The following is an 18293-nucleotide window of genomic DNA, read 5'->3' on the forward strand; positions in this document are numbered from 1 at the left end:
ACTTGGGCGGTTAACCCACAGATTCGCAGATACAAAAATATCTAATATCTTATATACCTGAGAGGAAACTATCTCTCTAATAGTCTCGGTGAGGAGAGAAAAGAATGTGTGTCACATATATCATTCAAAATTTAAATTGAAATGTTTATTTAGGTAAAGTACATACATACAAGGGGTGATATAGATATTAATGAATTTATAGATAGAGCTAGTACATACAATGCATCATGTCTGTGGATAGATAGATAGATAGATAGATAGATAGATAGATAGATAGATAGATAGATAGATAGATAGATAGATAGATAGATAGATAGAAAGATAGATAGATAGAAAGAAAGATAGATAGATATGTAAGTAGGTTGACAAAAACGCATGTAAAGAATGGTACATATTTTAATATGTATTAATTCGACATTTGCATTACCTGCCGTCGTGAATGCCCACAACTTGCACAAATAATTAAAGACATTTAGATATATTAATCATAAGATAAAATCGTTACATATACATATACATATCTCATGAAATTAAAGCTTGATTAATTACAAATTTTGATATTATTTAATTATTTATTTTTGTATTTATTTATATACAAGAGGGGTACAGTGGGTTGAGAAAGTACATTCTTGAAAAGTCACTAACATACATAGCGTTTCGGTAGTTTATTATGCACCCCATACCCCATCCTAGCTGTGAGCAGGGGTGGGAGAGGTTACAGACACATATAATGAGCTCAGTAACTGAACCCCCCTCCCCAGATTCATTTAGCTAAGCAAGTTAGAGCTTTGATAGGTTAGTTTACATCGTTTAATGAATTATTATATCAACAGTGGGTTCAAGAACGACCACAAGGACAGTCTGCTAGACAAAGCTGCCTGACGCCAAAAAACGATCGGGAGTGAACTAAACCTTCTAATGTTTACCATTGGAGAAGCCACGTAGAAACTTTGCAACAATAACAGAAACGTTGATATATGATAGTATAATACTTAAAAATATTTACAAATAATATAAAATTTAATTTAAATAATAGAAATCTGTTTGATAGTTTCGTTTTATAATTATTTTATGGAGGTTCTATGGGTCATTGACTCCGACTGGGGGACTTCCTGTACCAGAAACTCTGCAGCTGGTGCTTACCTAATGTAACTACGGGAGAATGAGCTCTAGCTCTTGGGGCCCCGCCGCCCGTTACTTGTTTTGTGCTTTCAGCTTTCACTTAAATTCTCTCGTTCTGCTCTCAATTTAACGAGGCTGTAGTTTTTGTTCTAGTTAAGGTCATTTATTATGCATCCTATGCCCACCTTGTGGGCGGTAGTGGACTAAAAAGTTCAGGGACTGATAATTTTTGGCTGTCCTTTTTGTTGTTGATTTATTGTATGCTACGGTAACACAGGTGTTGTGTGTGCCACGACACCACAGGTGTTATATGCCACGACACCACAGGTGTTGGATGTACAATGTTTTTATAGATGGGGGAACATCACTGAACATGGTGGATATACACAGCCATTCGGAGGAAGATAACTTTGCCTTGTGACAGATATAAACAGCGCACCAGAAGCTCCCGTGTTCGATTTTTGGGTGGGACAGAAATGGTTGGGAATGTTCCCTTTTACCTGATGCCGCTGTTCACCTATTAGTAAATAAGTATCTGGGAGTTGTGCAATTGTTGTGAGGTTGCATTCTTGGGGAAGGTCAGTAACTGACCTGGGTGGATGTATTTAAGCTCGAAAAGCTTAAATACATAGTTTTTAACGGGAATCATCGAGGCATTATAAATATATACTTCAAAATAACTCTTAATGCATTAGGAAAAGACAGTCAAATATACTATATATTATTAAAAGATTTCTCGACTTTTCACCTGCAAGATGGATTTCAAAATCCAACTGGAAAAGATTATCGGGCAAATGGGGGGGATCTTCGACAAGCCACCGGCTTCCTGTCTTCGTGGAGGCCACTAGTGGCAGTGGCCCTCAGGTAAATTCAGGTAAATTAAGATAACGTAAGTTTGAGGATTGATAAATGCTAATCCCTTATTTGATAATCTGATCACTTAAGACAATAGAGTCCCAGATGGGTCTGGGTACAGGGGACAGGATGGATTCCATACAGGCGGTAGGATCAACAATTCACACATATCATCAAGATTATGTGTTATGGCGATATGTTGGTCCACAGAACACACTTCTCTGCAGATGCTTGGCGATCCTTGGCTACAGGGTAGGTCCTGAGGTTGGACGTGAGCGCAGGTCCAACACATTGCTTAGCCAGAAGGCTGTGTATCGACACCCAATTGAACGTGAGCGCAGGTCCAACACATCGCTTAGCCAGAAAGCTGTGTATCGACACCCAGTAATCACAGACGAGGCGTCCTTAGAACACAGTCGAACAAATGCTACAGCCTAACGGCAAAAAACCCAAGCCTAATCGGCTCAAAACTTACCAGTGCCTTCCATTGACTCCTGACACAGGAGACCACAGCATCTCAAGGCCACAGCAGGAGCCCCCCGACACCCTCCTACTCCCGGCATCTCTCGACGTAGCTGACACCATATCCCGCTCTCTGCTCTGAGATCAACCCGGAAAATTATATATTTATCAAGTTTCCTGTGACGCCAGGCGCTACATGCGCTATATGTCGTATCATTCGTGAATGTTAAAGAATGATAGCTTACGAAGTATCAAGTGAACGACCAGCAAAACTAGCAAACACATTCTAGCAAACACTCCTGCTTCACCCAGCAGGTGAAGCAGGAGTTAATAGACGTCACCCTCAGTCGAGGCTGACCCAGGAGTCATGGGGACTCAAATCGGGAATACCGGGGGTCGAAACCCTGGCAGGACAGAAATGGTTGGGCAGCTTTCCTATCATCCCAGCCTCTGTTTACCTGCAGTAACTATGCACCTTGGAGTTTGACAACTGTTGTATAAAGCATGAGCAGTACATATATGTAAATAAAGTTACATATAGTTTATTGTGTATTTCCTAAATGTTGGAGAGAGAGTACATAGTACATACCTCACACTCCAAGAGTGACACTGAGACAGAATGATATAAGATGTAATACAAGACTAACGTATATTCTGTGTTTATAAACAGAGAAGTGGGTACATCTCTATGTTTAGAGACGGAGAAGGGGGCACATCTCTATGTTTAGAGACGGAGAAGGGGAGTACACCTTTATGTTTAGAGATGGAGAAGGGGTACATCTATGTGTTTAGAGACGGAGAAGGGGAGTACACCTTTATGTTTAGAGATGGAGAAGAGGGTACATCTATGTGTTTAGAGACGGAGAAGGGGAGTACACCTTTATGTTTAGAGATGGAGAAGGGGGGTACATCTATGTGTTTATATTCGTCGTGTGTAGCGTTGCGTGATCTGGTGGTCCAGTTTCCTGATGACTCTTGGTCAGGATCCTGTCAGATGTGAGTCTGTGTGTGTGTGTGTGGTCTGGGGTGGGGTGTGTGTGTGTTGGAAGGGAGAGGAGGGAGTAGGGAAGGGGAACGTTGAGGAATGATGGGGTGTGCATGGGGTTATCTTGAGGTTATCTTGAGATGATTTCGGGGCTTTTTAGTGTCCCCGCGGCCCGGTCCTCGACCAGGCCTCCACCCCCAGGAAGCAGCCCGTGACAGCTGACTAACACCCAGGTACCTATTTTACTGCTAGGTAACAGGGGCATAGGGTGAAAGAAACTCCGCCCATTGTTTCTCGCCGGCGCCTGGGATCGAACCCAGGACCACAGGCTCACAAGTCCCGCGTGCTGTCCGCTCGGCCGACCGGCTCCCTCCCTTCACCGGGGTGAAGGGAGACAGGGGATGAAAGGATGGGGAATATAGCCATCAAAGCCTGTTGTTTACCACATGAAGTGATCCCTAGCTGGACCTCCGCTGTCTTAGCTCGACCTCCGCTGTCTTAGCTGGACCTCCGCTGTCTTAGCTGGACCTCCGCTGTCTTAGCTCGACCTCCACTGTCTTAGCTCGACCTCCGCTGTCTTAGCTGGACCTCCGCTGTCTTAGTTCGACCTCCGCTGTCTTAGTTCGACCTCCGCTGTCTTAGCTCGACCTCCGCTGTCTTAGTTCGACCTCCGCTGTCTTAGCTCGACCTCCGCTGTCTTAGTTCGACCTCCGCTGTCTTAGCTCGACCTCCGCTGTCTTAGCTCGACCTCCGCTGTCTTAGCTCGACCTCCGCTGTCTTAGCTCGACCTCCACTGTCTTAGCTCGACCTCCGCTGTCTTAGCTGGACCTCCGCTGTCTTAGCTCGACCTCCGCTGTCTTAGCTCGACCTCCGCTGTCTTAGCTCGACCTCCACTGTCTTAGCTGGACCTCCGCTGTCTTAGCTCGACCTCCACTGTCTTAGCTGGACCTCCGCTGTCTTAGCTCGACCTCCACTGTCTTAGCTGGACCTCCACTGTCTTAGCTCGACCTCCACTGTCTTAGCTCGACCTCCACTGTCTTAGCTCGACCTCCGCTGTCTTAGCTCGACCTCCACTGTCTTAGCTGGACCTCCACTGTCTTAGCTCGACCTCCGCTGTCTTAGCTCGACCTCCACTGTCTTAGCTCGACCTCCACTGTCTTAGCTCGACCTCCGCTGTCTTAGCTCGACCTCCGCTGTATTAGTTCGACCTCCACTGTCTTAGCTGGACCTCCACTGTCTTAGCTCGACCTCCACTGTCTTAGCTGGACCTCCACTGTCTTAACTCGACCTCCGCTGTCTTAGCTCGACCTCCACTGTCTTAGCTCGACCTCCACTGTCTTAGCTGGACCTCCACTGTCTTAGCTCGACCTCCACTGTCTTAGCTCGACCTCCGCTGTCTTAGCTCGACCTCCACTGTCTTAGCTGGACCTCCACTGTCTTAGCTCGACCTCCACTGTCTTAGCTGGACCTCCGCTGTCTTAGCTCGACCTCCACTGTCTTAGCTCGACCTCCACTGTCTTAGCTCGACCTCCGCTGTCTTAGCTCGACCTCCGCTGTCTTAGCTCGACCTCCGCTGTCTTAGCTCGACCTCCACTGTCTTAGCTGGACCTCCACTGTCTTAGCTCGACCTCCACTGTCTTAGCTGGACCTCCACTGTCTTAGCTGGACCTCCACTGTCTTAGCTCGACCTCCACTGTCTTAGCTGGACCTCCGCTGTCTTAGCTCGACCTCCACTGTCTTAGCTCGACCTCCACTGTCTTAGCTGGACCTCCACTGTCTTAGCTCGACCTCCACTGTCTTAGCTGGACCTCCACTGTCTTAGCTCGACCTCCACTGTCTTAGCTGGACCTCCGCTGTCTTAGCTCGACCTCCGCTGTCTTAGCTGGACCTCCACTGTCTTAGTTCGACCTCCGCTGTCTTAGCTCGACCTCCGCTGTCTTAGCTCGACCTCCACTGTCTTAGCTCGACCTCCACTGTCTTAGCTGGACCTCCGCTGTCTTAGCTGGACCTCCACTGTCTTAGCTCGACCTCCGCTGTCTTAGCTGGACCTCCGCTGTCTTAGTTCGACCTCCGCTGTCTTAGACAAAGCTGCTAAACAGCTTGGGCTTCTCACCGCTTGTTCTTATCCACAAGGGGTTGACGGGGAATGATATCAAGCACCTGGGCCGCAATCTTCTAGATATCAATCTTGTGCTTCGTTGTATCATGTTATAGAGCGACGGAAGTATGTAGCTATCACATACACTCTCTTTAAATAATTAAGAATATTTTCTTACTACCCAAATTATTAATTATAATTACTGGCACATAGGGACGTAGGCAAGCACTCGAATGGTGTTTAGAAACCTGAACCACGACTCTTCCAAGGCACTCTACACAACCTATGTTAGACCAACGTTGCATTATGCAACACTGGTGTGAAATCTGCGCATCGTGTGAAGCATTAAACCAAAAATTTAAGAAGCGCAAAGGTTTGCAGCAAGATTAGTGCCGGAGCTAAGAGGGTTAAGCTACAAGGATAAGTTGAGGAATTAGATCTCACAATTCTGGAGGAGAGACGAAACAGAGGGGGACATGATCGCAATATAGAAGATACTGAGGGGAAATAGACAAGATTGACAAGGACAGCCTCCTTAAATTAGAGAAAGTAGAACGAGAGGACATAAGTGGAAGCGGGAAACACAAATAAGTCGACGAAACTTAAAGAAATACTGGTACCCTATGCAGGCGATGAGTCACAATAACGTGGCTAAAGTATGTTGACCAGACCACACACTAGAAGGTGAAGGGACGACGACGTCTCGGTCCGTCCTGGACCATTCTCAAGTCGATTGTGACGTTTTGGTCCGTCCTGGACCATTCTCAAGTCGATTGTGACGTTTTGGTCCGTCCTGGACCATTCTCAAGTCGATTGTGACGTTTTGGTCCGTCTTGGACCATTCTCAAGTCGATTGTGACGTTTTGGTCCGTCCTAGACCATTCTCAAGTCGATTGTGACGTTTCGGTCCGTCCTGGACCATTCTCAAGTCGATTGTAGTGTAGTGGTAAGACACTCGCCTGGCGTTCCGCGAGCGCTATGTCATGGGTTCGTATCCTGGCCGGGGAGGATTTACTGGGCGCAATTCCTTAACTGTAGCCTCTGTTTAACGCAACAGTAAAATGTGTACTTGGATGAAAAAACGATTCTTCGCGGCAGGGGATCGTATTCCAGGGACCATAGGATTAAGGACTTGCCCGAAACGCTACGCGTACTAGTGGCTGTACAAGAATGTAACAACTCTTGTATATATCTCAAAAAAAAAAAAAAAAAAAAAAAAATTGTGACGTTTCGGTCCGTCCTGGACCATTCTCAAGTCGATTTTGACGTTTCGGTCCGTCCTGGACCATTCTCAAGTCGATTGTCAACTTGAGAATGGTCCAGGACGGACCGAAACGTCGTCGTCCCTTCACCTTCTAGTGTGTGGTCTGGTCAACATACTGGTACCCTGTACGGGGGGGGGGGTAACAAGTGGAATACCTTGACAGAAGAAGGTGTGGAAGCCACCTCCGTCCACAACTTTAAGGCCAGATTCTACAAAGAGTTCGAATAGTAAAATTACAAGGAAACAGGTCCATCAAGGCTAGTAAGTTGGGCACCAGGAGCTGGAGCTCACGCCCCCACAATCACTGATAGGTAAGTACTGGTTAATTACGGGTTATGATAAAATCTCCTACTCTCTCCTATCTCCTATGATAAATGATAATGATAATAAATCTCCTATGATAATCTCCTATGATAAAACCTGGAACCACCACACGCATGGAAGCATCTGACCTAAAACTATTGCGAATTATTATCTCCCATTCTCCAGCATCCACCCTGAAACAGCAGCCTCTCTCATCTCCGACTTACCAGCAGCATCTGGGGCATCATTCGTCTCCCGGACGTGTGAATATCATCCAACAAGCTCAGCCAGATTGGCTGTCAGGATTCTGGATGCTGCATCGCCCCGCCGCACTTGTCGTGGCTTTATCTCCGCTCCAGCCTCCAACAGATGCTGGTGATGGATGCTTACACGTGAGAGAGGACTCAAGACCAGGTCACGAAAAATTGCATTGTGTACGACAGCTACACAATGCAATTTTCAAGTTGATCTATCGCAGTAGATTTTGAAGTACAGAGACGTATACCGTTGTCTTAGTCTTATATTAGAGTTAATCAGACATGAAATCTGCAATAAAATAGTGTTTAACGGTCGTAAGTTTGGCTGCTTTGTCCGGACTCGCGAAGACGCGGGTTTTGTCGCGTTTTCTTGAGAATAGTTTCGTCTATTCTTCTGTCCCTGGGGTCCGGGTCACACAAGATCCCTGGCTCAGACTCGTGGGACGTCACGAGTAAAAGATTTGGAAATTGTGTTGTAGAAAGGGGGTCAAGATTGAGTAGAAACTGCGTCGGGAGAAGCAATTCGGTTCAAGAGATGGAATACTTCACTCTCGGTCTTCCAGTAGGGCAAAACTTGGCCCAGCATGTGTTAGTAGTCTCGTTACTAGCAGTCTTTGCCGGCATGTATATATATATATATATATATATATATATATATATATACCTTGGAAGGATGGTAAGCAAGTGGTATGGGACTACACGTGCGCTGCCACACTGGCCAGTACCTACCTCCACTACAGCACACGTGAAAGCGGTGGTGCTGCTTCTTTCAGGGAATCGCAGAAAATTATTAAATACAGAGGTCTAGCACACTGCTACAGCTTTGTTCCGATCGGCTCGGAGACCCTCGGTTCGTGGGGAAAATGTGCATTGAAGTTCCTGAAGGAATTGGGGGACAAATTGATCAGCGCTACAAAAGACCAGAGAGCAAAAAGTTTCTTGTTCCAGCGCCTCAGTGTTGCGATTCAGAGAGGAAATGCCTGTTGCGTCTTGGGCACTAGTCCAACTTCAGAGGAATTCGAAGAAGTGTTTGACTTGCAACAATGATCGAACCCGTCTGTGACATTCATCAATGTTTCCCATTGTTGTGTTCTTCAAGAGATCCATAACCTTTAAGCACCTTTTTGCATTATTATTTTTGTATCAACCCATGTATATCTTGTAACCATATATATATATATATATATATATATATATATATATATATATATATATATATATATATATATATATATATATATATATATATATATATATATGCACTGTTGTGGGATAGCAAGTAATCTGTTGAAGCCTTGAGGCCCAGTACCGAGCAGTATTTCTGTGATTGAAGCTTGGTGGACTAAACTCTTACAAGTCAAGCCTGGCCTCGGGCCGGGCTTGGGGAGTAGAAGAACTCTCAGAACCCCATCAACCAGGTATCAACCAGTCCGTCCTCATCTAACCCGTCCTCAGATCAAGTCCATTCTATCCAGCGGTCGACCCCCAAAGACGCATTCATCAATTTTAACATTCTCTTCATTCAAAACATAATTTTTCTCAAATATAAATAAATATTGTTATATATTAGCATATTGTGCATATATAGGCATAGGTTAGGTTAGGTTAGGTGTTTAGGTTCTGTTGGCGAATATTTGTATTTGTAGTACGTGGGTGAAGCATTTATAGCGTTGTGATTCGAACAAAATTCGTCAGTGAAGCACTTGTTCCGGATATGCTCGAATGTCAGCAGTTGTGAGTCGTGTGTAAACCGTTTTTCATTCATAAACAGCTGGTTTGGCGGGTGGATGGAATCACTTTTGGGTCTTTGTTTGGAGGACGGGCTGTTTACATCGTTGTGGTTCGAACACAAGTCGTCAGTGAAGCACTTGTTCCGGATATGTTCGAACGTCAGCAGTTGTGAGTCGTGTGTAAACCGTTTTTCATTCATAAACAGCTGGGGGTTTGGCGGGTGGATGGAACAGACTTTTCGTACAAGAATGTAAGAACTCTTGTATATATATAAATGAAAAAAAAAGTTACCAAGGCACATGATAGAGACAAGAACTGAATCCAGTATACTCATCTAGCTCAAGTCTGTCATTTAAAAGCTAATTGCACAGTTTAGCACATATATCAACAGTCTTATATAGCACAATGGGCTCAAGAACCCGGATCACAACATTCTCTTGCTAAATAATTTGCATTTGAGGTGAGCTAGTTGCATAGAATTTTGACTACCTTATTATGCACCCAACACCCATGCAGTGCGCGGGTGGGTGGAACGGACGAACGTGTACATCTTTCCTCAATCTTTGTCGGCTTTGGTTACATTTATTAAACAGTTTACAAGCTTGAAAACTCCCCAATCAACTGTTGTTATTGTTATAAACAGCCTCCTGGTGCTTCGGAGCTCATTAATTGTTTAATGATTGTAAACAAAGCCGTCAAAGATTAAGAAAAGATGGACAGGTTCGTAAGTGGATTCGTGAATCTGGCCCCTGGATAGTATCAGACGTCACTGGGAGGTGCAGGTTTAAGCCACGACTATGGATGGTACTGAACGCCACTGGATGGATTAGAACGGCATTGAATTGTAGAGAACGACTCTGGACGGAACAGGAATTTTGTGGTCACCGGAAAACCTTTAAAACCACTGAGAGGAAGCTAAGAAACCGGACGTGGTTTTGTGGGAATATCGGCCGTGAGAGAGAGAGAGAGAGAGAGAGAGAGAGACAGAGAGAGAGACAGAGAGAGACAGAGAGAGACAGAGAGAGAGAGACAGAGAGAGAGACAGAGAGAGAGAGAGAGAGAGAGAGAGAGAGAGAGAGAGAGAGACAGAGAGAGAGACAGAGAGAGAGACAGAGAGAGAGACAGAGAGAGACAGACAGAGAGACAGACAGAGAGACAGACAGAGAGACAGACAGAGAACAGAGACAGAGAACAGAGACAGAGACAGAGACAGAGAGAGAGAGAGAGAGAGAGAGAGAGAGAGAGAGAGAGAGAGAGAGAGAGAGAGAGAGAGAGAGAAAGAGAGAGACAGAGAGAGACCCAATGAGCTCTGGTTTTGTTTACAACTTGTTCGAGAGAGAGAGTGTGTGAGGGTGTGTCGGTGTGTCCAGAGATACACAGAGAGAGACAGAGATAGACAGAGAGAGACAGAGAGACAGAGACAACAAACACAGAGTGTTGCGCAGCTCGTACCATCACCAACACCTTGGCCATTAACGAAAGTGGACCAGAAACTGCACGATCCACAGAGTACAAGGCTGCTGTACCTTTTCCTACCCCCCGCCCACGTATACGAGTGACCAGGGTCTGGACACACCGACCCACACCCACACTCTCTCTCTCGAACAAGTTGTAAACAAAACCAGAGCTCATTGGGACTGGCATTGATGTTGCTGACAGTGAGTCACAATAACGTGGCTGAAGTATGTTGACCAGATCACACACTAGAAGGTGAAGAGACGACGATGTTTTGGTCCGTCCTGGACCATTCTCAAGTCGATTAAGCCGATCACAATCGACTTGAGACGACGACGTTTCGGTCCGTCCTGGACCATTCTCAAGTCGATTGAGCCGATCACAATCGACTTGAGACGACGACGTTTCGGTCCGTCCTAAACCATTCTCAAGTCGATTGAGCCCATCACAATCGACTTGAGACGACGACGTTTCGGTCCGTCCTGGACCATTCTCAAGTCGATTGAGCCAATCACAATCGACTTGAGACGACAACGTTTCGGTCCGTCCTGGACCATTCTCAAGTCGATTGAGCCCATCACAATCGACTTGAGAATGGTCCAAGACGGACCGAAACGTCGTCGTCCCATCATATTCTAGTGTGTGGTCTGGTCAACATTGATGTTACTGGTGAAACTGTGAGTTGAGAGCTGCTATTCCACATCAACTACTCTGAAACAGGGTTGATGATTTATGGAGTAAATTACCTAGTGACGTGATAGACCAACCCGTTCTCGCATTTGCTTATAGTCAATATTGGCTTATTAATAAGTGCATTTGTGACATACTAATTTATTGTGAATATTTGAGCCAACCAGACATGGGAGGAATGGCTTCAAGCGTAGGTTAGACATATGAGAATAAGTTTGAGTGGATATAATTAGGAGCTACCACTTATGGCTCATAAGCCCTTGAACAGTTTCCTTTCCTCATATGTTAGACAACTATCAAGATCTACAAGGAGAAACAAAAGAACAGCGGGAAGAACATTATAAATAACATTAACAAGAACAAACCAGAACATTTAGACATTTAGACATTTAGACAGAACAGACATTTAGACATTTTATTTAGACATAGACATTTAGACAGAACATTTAGCAGTCTCCGTGGTGTAGTGGTAAGACACTCGCCTGGCGTTCCGCGAGCGCTATGTCATGGGTTCATATCCTGGCCGGGGAGGATTTACTGGGCGCAATTCCTTAACTGTAGCCTCTGTTTAACGCAACAGTAAAATGTGTACTTGGATGAAAAAACGATTCTTCGCGGCAGGGGATCGTATTCCAGGGACAATAGGATTAAGGACTTGCCCGAAACGCTACGCGTACTAGTGGCTCTACAAGAATGTAACAACTCTTCTATATATCTCAAAAAAAAAAAAAACATGTGTTATTTTATTAAAGACCCTCCACACATGTTACACAGTCATAAAGCAGGTGTTGTGCTATATTGATAATTGTGCTACAATTATTAGCAGGTAGTTAATGTCGACACCTGTTAAGACAGGTGTACGAGACCAGTTAATTAGATGCTATCTTGAGGTTATCTTGAGATGATGTCGGGGCTTAGCGTCCCCGCGGCCCGGTCCTCGACCAGGCCTCCTTTTTGTTACACACCCTCAGGAAGCAGCCCGTAGCAGCTGTCTAACTCCCAGGTACCTATTTACTGCTAGGTAACAGGGGGCATCAGGGTGAAAGAAACTCTGCCATTTGTTTCCACCTCCACCGGGGATCGAACCCGGGTTCTCAGGAGTACGAATCCGAAGCGCTGTCCACTCAGCTGTCAGGCGCCCTAACTGCGTCCTGATGCGAGAGGGAGGAGGCTGTGTTATCTCAGCCTGGCAGATAACGGGTTCCGGGTTCGTCCTCGACACGCAGTGGACAATCCCGGGTTCGAATCCCGGGCGGGACAGAAATGGTTGGGCACATTTCACCTAATGCACCTGTTTACCCAGGTAGTCAGGAGCTAGTCAGCTTGTTGGAGTTGCATCCTGGGGGGGGGGTGCAATCACTAATTGCACTAACAATCAACAACAACAATCACTAATTGCACTAACAATCAACAACAACAATCACTAATTGCACTAACAATCAACAACAACAATCACTAATTGCACTAACAATCAACAACAACAATCACTAATTGCACTAACAATCAACAACAACAATCACTAATTGCACTAACAATCAACAACAACAATCACTAATTGCACTAACAATCAACAACAACAATCACTAATTGCACTAACAATCAACAACAATAATCACTAATTGCACTAACAATCAACAACAATAATCACTAATTGCACTAACAATCAACAACAACAATCACTAATTGCACTAACAATCAACAACAACAATCACTAATTGCACTAACAATCAACAACAACAATCACTAATTGCACTAACAATCAACAACAATAATCACTAATTCAACCTAGAGGGGGGGGGGGGGGTCAGTATACCTCGATATAAGCCTAACGTGTATGAATACACTCTGGCTGCCTGTCCCCTGACACAATGAATAAGTTTTTCATTAGGACTTATAAGTTTTTCTTATAAGTTTTTCATTAGGACTTATAAGTTTTTCTTATAAGTTTTTCATTAGGACTTATAAGTTTTTCTTATAAGTTTTTCATTAGGACTAAACTATATTTATTATAAATTATGCTCATCAGTGAATATGAACTTTTTGAAACGCATTTGTTATCCTGTGCTAATGATAGCGTGATAGTGACGGTGCTTCACTATCTTCTGAGTTGTAGTTTGGTCATTATTATCCACTGAACAAATCCACAAGGGCCGTGACGAGGATTCGAACCTGCGTCCGGGAGCATCCCAGACGCTGCCTTAATCGACTGAGCTACGATAGTGTCTGGGATGCTCCCGGACGCAGGTTCGAATCCTCGTCACGGCCCTTGTGGATTTGTTCATTTGATGCATCACACTATTGTGATTTCTGTGTGTAGTCATTATCCACCTTTATGTCCTCAATCACCATGAAATTTTCGACCCTTCTTCTTGGATCAGCGTCTCTCTCTAACAAGTGCAAGTCTATACCTCTAGGGACGGTAGAGCGACGGTTTCGTTTCATGCAGGTCGGGGTTCAATCCCCCGATCTTCCAAGTGGTTAATAATAATAATAATAATAATTTTTATTTAGGCAAAGGTACATACATAAAGAGATTTTACAAAGTTTGTTGGCTTTATAGATAAGAGCTAGTACATACAATGCCTAAAGCCACTATTACGCAAAGCGTTTCGGGCAGATAAGCACCATTCCTTCTCTCCGTCCCATCCCAAAGCCTTATCCTGACCCCTTCCAAGTACTATATAGTCGTAATGGCTTGGCGCTTTCCCCTTTTAAATCATTAAGATTTCTAGAGTTGTCTTCGTAGAAAAGATCTTTCATACAAGGACTCAGTCTTGTCAACCCTTCTCTGTATTTTCTCAAGTTTCTATTCTGTAGTAAGACGCCAGCACCCCGTGGCGTTGTGGTAAGACACTCGCCTGACGTTCCGCGAGCGCTTCGGCCTGGGTTCGAATCCTGGCTGGGGAGGATTGACTGGGCGCCAATCCTTAACTGTAGCTTCTGTTTAACCCAACAATAAAATGGGTACCTAGGGCCAGATTCACGAAAAAGTTACGCAAGTACTTACGATCGTGTACATCTTTTCTCAATCTTTGACGGCTTTGGTTACATTTATTGAACAGTTTACAAGCATGAAAACTTGGCAATCAACTGTTGTTATTGTTATAAACAGCCTCCTGGTGCTTCGGAGTTCATTAACTGTTCAATAATTGTAAACAAAGCCGACAAAGATTGAGAAAAGATGTACAGGTTCGTAAGTGCTTGCGTAACTGCTTCGTGAATCTGGCCCCTGTTAAACGATTTGGCGGGTCGTATTCCGGGAAAAAATCAGGATTAAGGACTTGCCCGAAACGCTACGTGTACTAATGACTGTACAGGAATGTAAGAACTTTTGTATATCAATAATTAAAATAAAATACTGAGACCAGACAAGAGAGGAAGAACATGCAAGGTCAGATTGACACAGGTGGAAGGTGTCTACACCAACTAGAGCTGTAAATGGGTCGGCTGCTTCCTTAACTATTCTGTAGACGGTCAGGGGAGAGGGGGAGGGGAGGGTCTAAGGTCACACTACTACGCACTAACTCTTAGTAAGGTCATCGTTCCGTAGATCTGAGAGCAGCAGTACACCGGGAACTTCAACAAGATCTTGTAGATCTGAGGCAAAGTGAAATCGACGCCAGTAATTCCATCTATCATCATACTATCATGCAAGAGGAGCCACACATCTATGGATCATCCAATAAAATCAGCAGACTTCTAGATGTTACTACTACTCGGCTTAGACTCGGTTACAAGTATCTCTGGGAATTCTCATTATCTGCTGATCTAGACCTGACCAAATGTAAACTGTGTCAACAAAATTATTCGCACACCCTCCGTCACTATGTGATGGAGTGCGAAAAGATATGTGAATTCAAGAGACAATTCTATAACCAATGTTCCAGCGATGTGTCAATATTTCATTCAAAATGATCTGCTACCAGAAATTTTAGCCAAATATCGCCAGTTTGCAAACTGTAGGTAGTAACTAAGTGATTGTAACCTATCCACCGCTGCCCACTGGATGGGGGGCGGTGTGCAGGACAAACATATCAATTGTGAGACTAGCTCTCCACATATGTCAGTTGCTTAATTTAGAACCTTAACTTGTGGTCAATCTCGAACCCATTGTTGATGTGACGACTTATACTGAATGTTGTAACTAGCTCATCCAGATTGTAACTTGCTTAGCTAAATGAATTGTGGGGTTCAGTCCCTGAGCCCATTATGTGCCTCTGTAACCCTTTCCACTACCGCCCACAAGATGGGTATAGGGTGCATAATAAATAAACTAAACTAACGTCCCGTAGGGTGTCAAATAACGCTAACTTAACGTAGATATGCAAACGAGGAGTCACAATAACGTGGCTGAAGCATGTTGACCAAACCACACACTAGAAAATGAAGGTTTGACGACGTTTCGGTCCGTCATGAACCATTCTCAAGTCCACAATCGACTTGAGAATGATCCAGGACGGACCGAAACGTCGTCGTCCCTTCATATTCTAGTGTGTGGACTCGTTAACGTAGATACGATAGTAAACCAACGGGTTAAAACAACGAAGAATCAACGATGATTCAATTTACACCTACAACGTTGGAACAGATTTTCCTGGTGGAACCAGGAAAATCATGACGGAAAAAATGTCAACAAATCCTAATAAGTCTCACCTGTGGAGCCCCTCACCTGGCTGCTCTCAATATCACCCCAGCATGTAGTCTCTCCGAGACTACCTTACCTGAATTATTCTTAAGGATCCTAATTATGTATTGAGGCAAGGTCTGGGGGCCCCTGGCTGCAGGTGGCAATGCAGTTAAGGTTAATACTGCACCTGTGGTTGCTAATGCTGATTAGTTACCAACCACAGTTGTATCAACCACAGTTGTATCAACCAGAGTTGTATCAACCACAGTTGTACCAACCACAGTTGTACCAACCACAGTTGTATCAACCACACTTGTACCAACCACAGTTGTATCAACCACAGTTGTATCAACCACACTTGTACCAACCACAGTTGTACCAACCACAGTTGTATCAACCACAGTTGTACCAACCACAGTTGTACCAACCACAGTTGTATCAACCACACTTGTACCAACCACAGTCGTATCAACCACACTTGTACCAACCACAGTTGTATCCACCAGAGTTGTATCAACCACAGTTGTACCAACCACAGTTGTACCAACCACAGTTGTATCAACCACACTTGTACCAACCACAGTTGTATCAACCACAGTTGTATCAACCACAGTTGTATCAACCACAGTTGTACCAACCCACAGTTGTATCAACCACAGTTGTATCAACCACAGTTGTATCAACCACACTTGTATCAACCACAGTTGTATCAACCAGAGTTGTATCAACCACACTTGTACCAACCACAGTTGTACCAACCACAGTTGTATCAACCACAGTTGTATCAACCACAGTTGTATCAACCACAGTTGTACCAACCACAGTTGTACCAACCACAGTTGTATCAACCACACTTGTATCAACCACACTTGTACCAACCACAGTTGTACCAACCACAGTTGTATCAACCACAGTTGTATCAACCACAGTTGTATCAACCACAGTTGTACCAACCACAGTTGTACCAACCACAGTTGTACCAACCACAGTTGTATCAACCACACTTGTACCAACCACAGTTGTACCAACCACAGTTGTATCAACCACAGTTGTATCAACCACAGTTGTATCAACCACACTTGTATCAACCACACTTGTACCAACCACAGTTGTACCAACCACAGTTGTACCAACCACAGTTGTATCAACCACAGTTGTACCAACCACAGTTGTACCAACCACAGTTGTATCAACCACAGTTGTATCAACCACAGTTGTATCAACCAGAGTTGTATCAACCAGAGTTGTACCAACCACAGTTGTACCAACCACAGTTGTATCAACCACAGTTGTACCAACCACAGTTGTACCAACCACAGTTGTACCAACCACAGTTGTATTAACCACAGTTGTACCAACCCACAGTTGTACCAACCACAGTTGTACCAACCACAGTTGTATCAACCAGAGTTGTATCAACCACAGTTGTATCAACCACAGTTGTATCAACCAGAGTTGTATCAACCACAGTTGTACCAACCACAGTTGTACCAACCACAGTTGTATCAACCACACTTGTACCAACCACAGTTGTACCAACCACAGTTGTATCAACCACAGTTGTACCAACCACAGTTGTACCAACCACAGTTGTACCAACCACAGTTGTATCAACCAGAGTTGTATCAACCACAGTTGTACCAACCACAGTTGTACCAACCACAGTTGTATCAACCACAGTTGTATCAACCACAGTTGTATCAACCACAGTTGTACCAACCACAGTTGTACCAACCCACAGTTGTATCAACCACAGTTGTACCAACCACAGTTGTACCAACCCACAGTTGTATCAACCACAGTTGTACCAACCACAGTTGTACCAACCCACAGTTGTATCAACCACAGTTGTATCAACCACAGTTGTACCAACCCACAGTTGTATCAACCACAGTTGTATGAACCACAGTTGTATCAACCACAGTTGTATCAACCACAGTTGTACCAACCACAGTTGTGGTTGGTAACGTTACTGTTGTTAGCAATAAGGGTGACTAGTAATGAATTTGTTGTTATTGGAGTTGTGGGGGGTCGGTACAGTTTGTTATGGACGTATCAATTGATAGAACAATAACTATCGCCTTTGGGCCAGATTCACGAAACAGTTACGCAAGTACTTACGAACGTGTACATCTTTCCTCAATCTTTGACGGCTTTGGTTACATTTATTAAGCATTTTACAAGCATTAAACCTTCCCAATCAACTGTTGGTATTGTTATAAACAGCCTCCTGGTGCTTCGGAGCTCATTAACTGTTCAATAATTGTAAACAAAGCCGCCAAAGATTGAGAAAATATGGACAGGTTCGTATGTGTTTGCGTAACTGCTTCGTGAATCTGGCCCGAAAGGACTGTTAAAAGGAGGACCCGTGCAGACGGATAGAACCAAGCCTCGTCCCTTACCCCTCCTCCTTCAACAGCCCGAGGGGGGGTGGGGGGATGTTT

This window comes from Procambarus clarkii, chromosome 61, assembly GCF_040958095.1.
Source record: "Procambarus clarkii isolate CNS0578487 chromosome 61, FALCON_Pclarkii_2.0, whole genome shotgun sequence".
NCBI lineage: Eukaryota > Metazoa > Arthropoda > Malacostraca > Decapoda > Cambaridae > Procambarus > Procambarus clarkii.